Below are 12,413 nucleotides of genomic sequence, written 5' to 3'. Positions count from 1 at the left end.
AACTGAAATTCATGTTTAAGCCTCATTGGATCTTTTATTTGACAAAGACACGATGAAGAACGAAATGGTAAGAGAAAGAAGGCATGAAGACCATAAAGAAAACATAGCCATCTAGTCAAGGAAACAGTAACAACAAAATGATGTGATAATTGAAACACAATAAACACATATGATGATATAAATCAAAAGTGATATAGTACTACATGAATAAGGCCAGTACTACGACAGACAACACTCCACTACGTGCTACTAGCTACTAACCTTGTACCTTAATTCTCGACCTCCACCCCCTCCTATCTAAGGGGATTAAGATAATTTTAAACCAAGGAGAAAATGGAATGTTGCCAAGGCAGTAAACTGCTAACAAACAAGGCCTCTTCATATGTTTGCATTTATTAATAATTTGTCTGTTTTCTCTCAATAGCTTTGTCAACAGATATGCATTTTCTCTTAATTTATTATCATCTGAATATACGAATCCCTCTTATGAACTTTGTTTAGTTCTGTTCTTGTTTACTAGATTGATGTCTTTACATTTGACCAAATTCAAGCTCAAAGAGGGCGAGAACTTAACTTCAGTTCAGATTGAGTTTTCTAATTTTTGCACCAGAAAGTCATTAGATATTCAACTTTGAATGCAACCAAACGGTTCAACTTGTCCACTATTTTATTCCATTGCTGCATTATTTTGTTTGTATTCTACTTTGCTTTTATGATACAAGGAATTAGTGTCTTCCAGGATGAACGAGATTTCAAGATACCTTTAAAGATAACTGGATATAGCTTATCTTCTTATTTAGTCAGTAAATAAATTCCTTTTATCCCCCATCATTCTGCTTGATCAAAATTTTATCTTGTACTTAGTTGCTTCTGTATTACAATTGTCCCCCAAATACTATCTCTTCATGCATGCCAAATTATCTTTTAATTAAATTATGAACAAATGCTTGGAAAGTAAATTGTGTCAGTTAACAAGTTTTCTTGGAGTATGCAGATGATCATGACCGTGGCCTGAATAGTTACTTGAACAATATTATGCAGAACGTATTTCTGCATTCTGCATATGACTCTGAATTCTGATCATGGTTAAGCTTTCAGTTTGTTGTTTAGCTGGTGAATATCTTCATGAGGATGATAAAATCCCTGGTTTATTCCTTATCAGGATATACAAGATAATGATCGGAAAGAGGAATAACTATTTGTTACAATGAAAGGAAAACGACATCTTTCAATCATATTCTTATACCGTTTGACCTTTGCACCATTACTGTCGCATTGCATTGCATCTTTTAATAAAGATGTATTAATGAATATGTGACCAGGCATCAGAAGGGGGACAACGATAGATGAATGAGCTATACAAAAATGCATTTTTGTAGCTCTTCACCATGGGGCAACTAGTGGCAGAGGAATATATTAAAGGCTATAGGGGGTGTGACTTGTCTTGCTTTGGACATTTGGTTGAAATTTTTTAGTGATACAAATGTTCAGACATAGACGAGCTGCTCGGTGTTGACATAAAGAGAGAAATATCCTTGTTTAGTTCTATTGGTTCTTTTTCCTTTTGCAGCTAAATTCTTAGGATTTTTAGTTTGCTTAATTCATACATTACTTTTTAGAAACTTAATGTCAAACTCCTATGTAAAGCGGAAACTGCCATCTTCTATTTTGTTTCAGTAATGCTTATTATTATGCTACAAAATATATGAACATAATAAACTGCAGGTCACTCAACTTTCAAGAATTATTTATTAAAGTCATTCAACTTTGTTTTGTATCAATAAAATCATTCAACTTTGAGATTTTCTTTTAAAAAATCACTCAAATAAATTTATCATTAAAAAATTAAAGAAGACTCATAGCTTAAAGTTTAAAGTCAACACACCAACAATTTCATAATTCTCAAAATTATGAATCTGGAAATTCATGGTTTCTGCAATACTCTTTAAATTTATTTATTTTTGTGGAAAAACAAAAACAAATTAACCTCCGAAAATTGGTTTGCATTTTTTTGGTTTTTGATGTTAAAAGAATCAACCTCCCATCGATTTTAATTAAAAGTATGTGTTTGTGTATAAGAACTTGATTTCTTTTTTAAAAAGAGTAATTAAATAGACTATATATTATATCTATTCAAATAAAAAAATATTAGATGCTAAACGGAAAACTAAACGGTAAAAAAAATGGGCAGTGATTTTTTACTCCATTTAAACTTCCTTAGTCGTCCAGCCAAATTTTAGTTTTAATATAATTAAATCCATACAACTTTTTTAGTGGGCAGTGATTCTAATTTTATTTGCGAGGTTTATAGTTACATGGCATAAGAATTAATTTATTTTATTATGTTAATATTTTCTTTAATGAAAATTTTGGTTGAGTGATTTTATGAGAAAAAAAGCTTTAGTTGAGTGATTTTAGAAGAGAAAAGATTTAAGTGGAATGACTTTGCAAGTTAATTAATGACCTTTTGAGATATTTACTCAGTAAACTGCTTATATGCAGGATAGTTGGCTTGTGTTTGATTTGATTCTTCTGCTCTCTCTGAATATGGTTCCGAGGAGTTTTCACTGTGATCTTTCGTCTTTTTTTGGGTTAATATATATGTGAATCGAACTGTAAACTTCAACTTTGTTGGTGCACTTTCATGCACAATGAACTTTTCATGTTTATTTTGGTTGTGAAACTATGAAACTTTTGGCAGCTTATTGTTGTATTATTGTTGTGGCAGCTTATTGAGGACATGCATATTCCTTCTTTCTCTTGTATCAACAAGAAAAAAGATCATTGGTAAATTGAGACTTTGACAAATATATTAGCTCAAACTCAAGTTTGTATTTGAATTTTGAAGATGATTTATTAGGTTTAGAATGAAGAAGTGAGTACACTCTTGATGTTGATATACACTGAAAACTCTATATGGCTTATATAATGAGGTTTTCACCTTGCTCATTGCTGTTAAAAATATATTTAACTTTTAGATGAGATGATTCTACATTTCTAACATAGTATTAAAAGAGATAAATATCAAAGATTGTGGTGTCACAATTTTTTATTAAACTCTCTCTAATATCTAAAGCTTTTAGGTAAGATGAAGTGATGATCACACGCTTCAACGCAATTACTGCGCAAGTGTAAGTGCACAACTAACATTCCTAGCTAGCGGAGTTGCAGAATATGAAACTTTACACAAGTTTTTTCAACTTGAAAGTATCTCCAGAGAGTCGAGTAATATATCCAATTGATAAGCAAGTTAGAATTCAATCTGCTCTAAATTTGCCAGGATTAAATAAAATAAATTTGTGTTGGTCATCAACCATTCAACTCGAAAATAATTTTTTTTCTTTGTTTTATTTTTTGAATTAAGTGTTAGCAAAACTATTAAAAACTAAATGAAATTAGTTAATTAGTTAGTATGATTGTTAGTGGAGTTGGTGAGCTGTCATTAAGTGGTCCTAGTCGAGTCTGTTAGGAGCTAACTAATTGACAGCTATATATAGTCGACTGGTATGCATTGTATGACACATTAGAAGCATCAATAAAATGAATTCTCTTTTCTCCTTCTCAATACTCTGTATGCATAACATTTGGGTAGCATAATTTCCGCGATATGTGTGATGAATTGAGCATAATTTCACATGGTATCAGAGCGTCGATCGTCGTTTTCATTGTAATTTTACTTTGAATTTTGATTTGTTTTGAGAATCGCCATGGCAGTTTCTGAAGAAACTGGATCTGCAGAATCACCTGTTGTTGTGGTGGATCATTATCATCCGTTGTTTCTTCAAGCTTCGGATACACCAGACATAGCTATAATCCAAATCAAACTTACAGGACCGGAGAATTACACACTATGGATTCGTTCAACAAAGCTTTCTCTTCGAGGAAAAGGCAAGCTTGGGTTCATCGATGGAACATGCGCAATACACCAATACAAGGGAGTATTGGCTGAATTATGGGAGAAGTGTAATGCGATTGTGCTTTCATGGATTGGTTGTACCGTAGCAGCTGAGTTAATGCCAACCATCCTATATGCATCACATGCTAAACAAGTTTGGATAGAGTTCAATGAGCATTTTGATCGATCAAATCTGACGAGAATTTACCATCTCTGGACTGAAATTGCGACTTTAAGGCAAGGTATGGATCCTGCAACTACTTATTATTCAAAATTGAAGGATGCATGGAATGAATTAGACATTATGACACCATTACCTCACTGTGATTGTTAGGAATCATGACTTTACCTGGAGCATTTACGATCTCATGATTGTTACAGTTTCTTATGGGGCTGAATGAAAGTTATAGTCAAATTCGAAGTAGCATTCTAGCTAGGACTCCAATTGTTACAGTAAATGAAGCCTATGCAACTATATCACAAGAGGAGAGCCAAATGACTTTAGGTGTTGTTGATGACAGGAAGGAGGTACTAACACTACTAGCAGAGAAGTCACAATCTTATAGGCCATCTTTTAAGAAGGAATTGGATACATCCAATAGCTTTCAGAGATTTGATTTTTTTGTGAGTATTGTGGGTATAGACACCATAAAAAGGACAATTGCTATCGATTGGTTGGTTATCCTCCTGGTTTTCAGAGTAAAAGGAGGGACAATAACAACGATGGATCAGGATATTTTAGACCTAATAGATGTAATCAAGGTGATGGATCCAACTCATTTGGAAACAATCAGAATCATGCCACTGGATACAGGCCTCAGAGTCGAATGCAACACAATTCAAGTGGCTATAGACCTTCTAGACCTGCTGCTAGGGGAGATTCATCAGGGATTAGACCACAAGACAATACCTCTCACACAGCAGAATCATCATCATCTAAGGGTCATTTCTTCAGTGACCAACAATATGATGAAATGTGGCAAATGCTAGGGAAAAGAGGCACACCTGAATACTCATCAAATCTAGCAGGTATCACTGCTTTACTATCTACTGCATTAGAACATGAGTGGGTAATTGATACCAGTGCTACACATCACATTACTCCATTTAAGAAGCTTCTTACCTCACTTAAAACCTTCCAAGTTGATTGCAAAGTTCAAGTTCCAATATGTGATAAGTCCCAAATCAACAGTGAATGAGAGACACTAGTTATGGGTGATCAAGCTATACACAATGTGCTGCATGTTCCTAAGTTTCAATTCAATTTACTCTCAGTTTCCAAATTAACCAGAGAATTGTCTTGTGCTATTACTTTTCTCCCTGATTTCTGCATCTTTCAGGCACTCTTCAATGGCAAGGTCATGAGGATTGGTAAAGAAAGAGAAGGTTTATACATACTCAAGGATTGCATACCAAGCGCAACTAATACATCAACTAACATTTCAGCTAAGATCACTAGCAGTGAAGAAGACACTCTATGACATTACAGGCTAGGACATACCTCTAGTGAAACTATGCAACATATTAAGTCACTTCCTCATAAAATACACCCTTATGTTCATGACCAGTGTGATATTTTCCCATTAGCTAAACATCACAGACTTAAATTTCCTGTTAATTCTACCAAGGCTATAGCCTCTTTTGATTTAGTTCATCTAGATGTCTGGGACCCTATAAGAAATCTACATATGAAATGAAGCATTAATTTGTTACTTTGGTAGATGATCATAACAGGTATACTTGGGTTTGCCTGATTCAGTCCAAAAGTGAAGTGTTTCATGTATTGAAATTTTTTTGTCATTAATAAAGAACCAATTTGGTGTGTCTGTTAAAGTGTTTAGATCTGATAATGGTAGAGAGTTTGTTAACTCTCAATGTGATAATTTGTTTAAGTCTGAAGGAATTATTCATCAAACTAGTTGTGCCTACACTCCTCAATAAAATGGGACTGTGGAAAGGAAGCACAAACATATTTTAAAGGTAGCTAGAGCATTGAAGTTTCAAAGTGGTATACCCATCAGATTCTAGGGGAAATGTGTGAGCTCTGCTATATATCTCATAAACAAACTTCCCTAATTGGTATTGAATGGCAAATCATTGTATGAAGTGTTGTTTGGGAAGCGACCAAAGATTGATCATCTAAGAGTATTTGGATGTCTTTGCTTTGCTAGTGTGCTTCCTAGAGGTGACAAATTTCAAAAGAGAGCTAGAAGGGGAATCATGATAGGTTTTTGTGAAAACCAAAAGGGCTACATGTTATATGAGTATAAAACTGGAGTTCTGTTTGTCAGTAGAGATGTGACATTTAAGGAGACAATATTTCCTTTTAAGGATGGACCACATTTTGATACTGAAGATATGTTCACTTCTAATGAGGTAGTTACTGAAAATAGTTATGCTCAAGAGAGTATTCAAGTTCCTGATATAGTCTCTGATATAGCCACACAAGAGCTTACAACCATAGTTCTAGGAGATATGGAGTCTGCAGATGTAAATGACAATGAAGATCAATTAGAATTACCTGTAGAGAACAATGAAGTTGTTCATAAAGCTGGGCATCATGAGGAACATGTAGATACATCTTCTGGAATTCAAGGAAGACCTCCTAGAAATGTCAAACCTCCTATTTGGATCAAGAATTATGTCACTCTTGCCAGACCTGCAACAAATTGTACATATCCTATTTCCAACTATATTGGATACTCCCACTTGTCTAACAAGTATCAGGCCTATTTGAGCTTCTTTTCATCTATTCAGGAACCAAGAACATTTGAAGAAGCATCACATCATCCAGAATGGGTAGATGCAATGTAACAAGAAATTAATGCCCTAGAGGATAATCAGACATGGGAACTGGTGCCTTTGCCATCTGGTAAGTAGCCTATAGGGTCAAAATGGGTGTATAAAGTCAAGGTCAAGGCTAATTGAGAGATTGACAAACACTAGGTTAGTCGTTAAAGGATATACTCAAAACGAAGGCATGGACTACTATGAAACCTTCTTCCCAGTGGCAAAGATGGGGACAATTAGAACAGTTATTAGTGTAGCAACTTCAAAGGATTGGCGCTTTTTTCAGATGGATGTGAGCAATGCATTCTTACAAGGAGACCTTTATGAGGATGTGTATATGTCTTTGCCACAAGGGTTTCAGAGTAAGGGGGAGACTAGAGTATGTAAACTATTGAAATCACTATATGGACTCAAGCAATCCTTAAGACAGTGGAACATTAAATTGACCATTGCCTTGCTTGATACAGGTTATAAGCAGAGCTCACACGACAATTATCTATTCACTAAGCACCGTGGTAATGATATTGTTGTGTTGCTGATTTATGTGGATGATATACTACTTACAGGGAGTAGTCACAGACTTATTAATGATGCAAAGCAATACTTGCATAGTCAGTTCAAGGTCAAGGACCTAGGGGAGTTGAAGTACTTTCTAGGATTGAAGTTTTGAGGTCTCAACATGGAATTTTGATGAATCAGAGGAAATATGCATTGGAACATATATTAGATGTAGGACTAGCAGGATCCAAACATGTGCACACACCACAAGAGCCTAATGTTAAGCTTACCTCAGTGGAGCATGATAAATGTACAATAGCCCAGGCTGATCCAAAATTTGAAGACATGAACAGATATCAAAATCTTATTGCTAAGTTGATTCACTTAACAATTACTAGGCCAAATATTTGTTTTGTTATTCAATTGATTAGCCAGTTCATGCAGCATCCTAAGCAATCCTATTGGATGGTTGCATTGAGGGTGGTGAGATATGTAATAGGATCACCAGGATTGGAAATATTTGTAAGGAAAGGTCCTATAGATAACTTGGTAGTACATTGTAATTCAGATTGGGCTGCTTGTCCCAATACAAAAAGATCAGTCACAGGTTTTGTCTTGCAATTAGGGACTTCATTGATTTCTTGGAAGTCCAAGAAACAACAAACAGTAAGTCGCAGTTCAGCAAAAACAAAATATCACAGCATGGCTGCTGTAGTTGTTGAAGTTATTTGGATGGTTGGATTGCTGAAGGACTTGTGTGTGGAAGTGTCAACTCCTATACAACTATATTGTGATAGCAAAACAACTATGCAGATTATTGTAAATCCCATATTTCATGAACGCACAAAACACATCGAGATTGATTGCCATTTTTGTTAGGGAGAAACTGAAGAAAGGCTTTATACATCCAGTTCATGTGTCAACCAAGTTCCAGCTTGCAGACTTATTGACAAAAGGATTGAGAGTGGCTCAACATAGTTTCTTATTATCCAAGCTAGGAGTTCTTGATATATTTCACCCTCCAGCTTGAGGGGGAGTAATAAAAACTAAATGAAATTAGTTAGTTAGTTAGTATGACAGTTAGTGGAGTTGGTGAGCTATCATTATGTGGTCATAGTTGAGTCTGTTAGGAGATAACTAATTGACAGCTATATATAGTCGACTGTTATGCATTGTATGACACATTAGAAGCATCAATAAAATGAATTCTCTTTTCTCCTTCTCAATAATGCATAACATCTGGGTAGCATAATTTCCGCGATATGTGTGCTGAATTGAGCATAATTTCACAAAAACAATGCATGAGGAGAATTTTACACTGCTAAGCGATTTTTAATTTTTAAGTTCTCATTATAACAATTTAGGGATCGTTGCGTATAAAATAATGCTAAATAGAGGGTATTAGTAATGCTTGTTAGTTGTCTTGCATTAATTATACCTAAATTACTTTTTATGCATTATTTGGTTTGATATATTAAAAATAGCACATATTGCATAAAAATATTTATTTACAAAAAATCCTCCATAATTATGGTGGAAAAGATGTTAAAGGGATTTTGAGGGGGTAATTGAGTCTTTTACCATGCTAATGCATGCATTAAATTCCTTTGTGTTCTAATACCTAGAAATCCATGGTATTAGTAATACACTCTTCAATATACAATAGAGTGTATAACTAATACAAGTACTAGTTATACATAACATGAAAAAATGTACCAAACAAGTTACAGGATATTACGAACACACAGAATTAACGCATACATTATTTTTACTAAAACACTATGTCAAACAACCCTAAGGGATAGCAAATAATTTGTAAAATATAATACATCAACCATACATCAAGCCAGGGGCGGCTGGTAGGGCTTAAAAAAAAGTCTTTTGCCTTAGGCCCTCAATTTTAGGGGCCCCCATTTTTTTAGTTAATTAGGTAGGATTAAATTAAAAAAAATAATATTAGAACTAAGACAATAAATGCAAAGGCCCCATTTTTTAGTTAATCAGGAAGGATTAAATTAAAAAAAAAATTGTTAGAACCAAGACAATAAATGCAAAACGGCTCAATGAAGAGATAGTATGATAGATATGACTATGACTTTTTTACTTTTCAATAAAAAGCTGTGTACTTTTTTTTTTAATGTACAAGCTATCTTTTTTTTTTAACCTTATTTTTTTTCTAATTTTATGTTTATATATTCTATCCTCCTCCCTTCTATATCTTCTCACTTTCTTTTTTCTAATCTTACATCTCTCTCTTATTCAAAGCTTAAAAATTTACTCGTTCTATTGATAGTTTATATTTTAAATTTGGAGAAAACTATATTGCAGCAGCCCGATTCATTTTTTGAAATCAAGTCTTCATAGCTTTTGAATTCGGTAATATCATTCTAATTTCTAATATTATTTTTGTTTTGTGTCTTATGTTTATTATATTTTTTATTTGATATTGTAAATAGTGTTTTAAAATATTTGTTAGATTTTGATGTCGCTATAGATCAATTAAGAAGTTTAATTTCTTTTTTTAAAACATATAGAGAAGAAAGATTTACAAGTACTATGATTTCGGCTAAGAAAATTACATTAGAGATGAATATAGAACCTGTATTTCGTAATAAACGTGTAATTTATAGAAAAAAACAATTTGATGAGAATGTTGATAATGAAATCACAAGATCTCTTGAAGAATCATTTAAAGTTGATTACTTCTTATACATAGTAGACAAATCCATCTTTTCACTTCAAAATAGATTTGAACAATTTGAAGTATATGAAAATATTTTTGGTTTCTATTTAGTGGGAAAAAATTGAGATCATTAGATGATGGGAATTTGAAAAAATATTGTCAAACTTGAATGTTCCTTAAAACATAATACTCACTCCGATATTGACGGTTTAGACTTATTTTCTGAATTAAAAGTGTTAAGGGAAATCATAAAAGTAGAAGACAATACTCTAATTGAGATACTCAATCAAATAAAAAGATTTGATTCTTTTCCAAATGCTTACATTGCTTATAGAATAATGTTAACAATTCCTGTAACAGTCGCCTTAGTTGAAAGAAGTTTTTCAAAATTAAAAATAATAAAATATTATTTAAGATCGATAATGTCTCAAGAAAGATTAAGTGATTTGGCTATATTATCGATTGAAAAAGAATTATTAGAAGAGATTGACTACACAAAAATTATTACCAACTTTGCATCTCAAAAAGCTAGAAAAATAGATTTAAAATAAAAACATTTATAATTTTTTTTAAGGCCCTCTATTTTGATTTGGCCTTAGGCCACCAACGGGTTTGAGCCGCCCCTGCATCAAGCATACCTTAAGCTATAATCTCCTTAAAAGTTCCATTGACAACTATTAAAAGGCTTTGAAGCTTTGACTTTGACAATCGTGTTTTGCAAAATTGTTACTAGCTCCTTTTATATATATAACCAAGAAACTACACTAAAGAGTTGTCTTTTTTTTAAGGTATTTATTAAGGATAAATTAGTAAATTATTATATTTTTTACTTTTTAGGAATGAGTAATTTTCTTAAGAGTTGTGTCGAAGCTAAAAACACGACTTATTTTGAAATAGAGGGAGTATTTATTTGGATTGAATCTTGTTACAAACAGTTGAAATAACACTTGAAGTTTATATGCCAATTTTAAGGTAGTTTGATAAAAAATAGAATTGAGTTTAATTGGTCGAAGAGAAAAAAAGAAGAAGCTATATGCATTTTGTATGTGAGGTATATGTTATTTGTATGTCCAATATATCAGTGGACATACAGAATATATATCACAATATAATTGTATTTTCTTGTATGCTAATTGTATTTTTTTATTTTTTGACTGAATTGTATATATTTTGTATGTACAAAACTATTGTTTTATTCCGCTAAAAAGAGTAATTTTGCCCCTTATTTTTGTCTTTCTAGGTAAAGAGAATCTGAGGTAATTTGTTGTATCTTTAAGTGAATTACTCCCTTCGTTTATTTTTATATGTAAAATATTTTCTAATTTGATTTTTATTTTTACTTGTCATTTTTGAAAAATCAAGAAAGTACTATTTTTTTTTCTTTCTATTATACCCTCAATTTAATTATATTGAATTAATGTCTTTGAAGAATGTAGTAAGTAGATATATTTGAAATTCTATTAATTAATAGGGATAAAATAATAAATTCATTATATTAATTATTTTAAAAAGTGTTCTAAATTAAAATTTGACAAATAAATTCGGACGGATGGAGTAAAATTATTGTGAGGCCACGATGGCCCTGTGAACTTGAATCGGACGATCCAATATTTGAAGTTGAGAAGAATATGTTGAAAGTTGACACCAAAGAGTAGATATAGACTTCAACAATTCATGGTCATAAAAATTCTTTGTATTTCTTTTTGGAGCTTATATTTTATAAAATTAATAAGAGCCACAAATCATAAAGTCCCTTTTGAGAAAAGAAAGAACTCGTGTCAATACGTGAAAATATAAAAGTAGTTGTGCAATTTGAACTTCTTTTATACCCTATGTCCCAATTTATATTTGTATTTCCCATTTTGGTCTATTCATGTAATCTTTTTTATATTTAGAATCTTTGATTTTATCTCAATGAGAATATGAGAGGATTATAATTATATAAATATTTTATTGATTTCATTTAGATTATAATTTTGAGAAATTATATTTTAAATTTTTTATTACTAACCAAACATCATTTTCATTTCATTATATAAATTGACAACTAAAGAATATATATATCCTTTCAAAAAGTAGAACATCTAACTGTCGTTCTTTTCCGTAAAGAACAAAAAATAAAATTAAAAAAATCAAGCAACTTGGGTTATTGGAAAAATACACTCCTCTTATACCATTTCAAGAGGAAATAGTATGGCAAAGTATAAAGAATTAATTTTTTTACCACTTATCAAATGAATAAAAAAAATGATCTAAAAGACTCTTACGTATAAAGATAAACATCTCTAGTAAGAAAAATATAAAATTTTAATTTTTTTTATAAGTGACCTAAAAAGTCAATCATATACATATTTTGATTTAGATGGATTTTCGTTATCTGACTTTATACAATAATAAAGAATAAAATCATTCTATTTTACCCTATATAAATAGAGAGTTAACATATGTGTGTCTACATATGTAAAATATTTTAAATATACAATAATCCAATCATTAATTATAATAACATTTGATCACTATAACAAACTATATAAGCATATGAAGAAA

Source organism: Solanum stenotomum, chromosome 10, assembly GCF_019186545.1.
Source record: "Solanum stenotomum isolate F172 chromosome 10, ASM1918654v1, whole genome shotgun sequence".
Lineage (NCBI taxonomy): Eukaryota > Viridiplantae > Streptophyta > Magnoliopsida > Solanales > Solanaceae > Solanum > Solanum stenotomum.
This window is presented reverse-complemented; position numbering follows the sequence as displayed.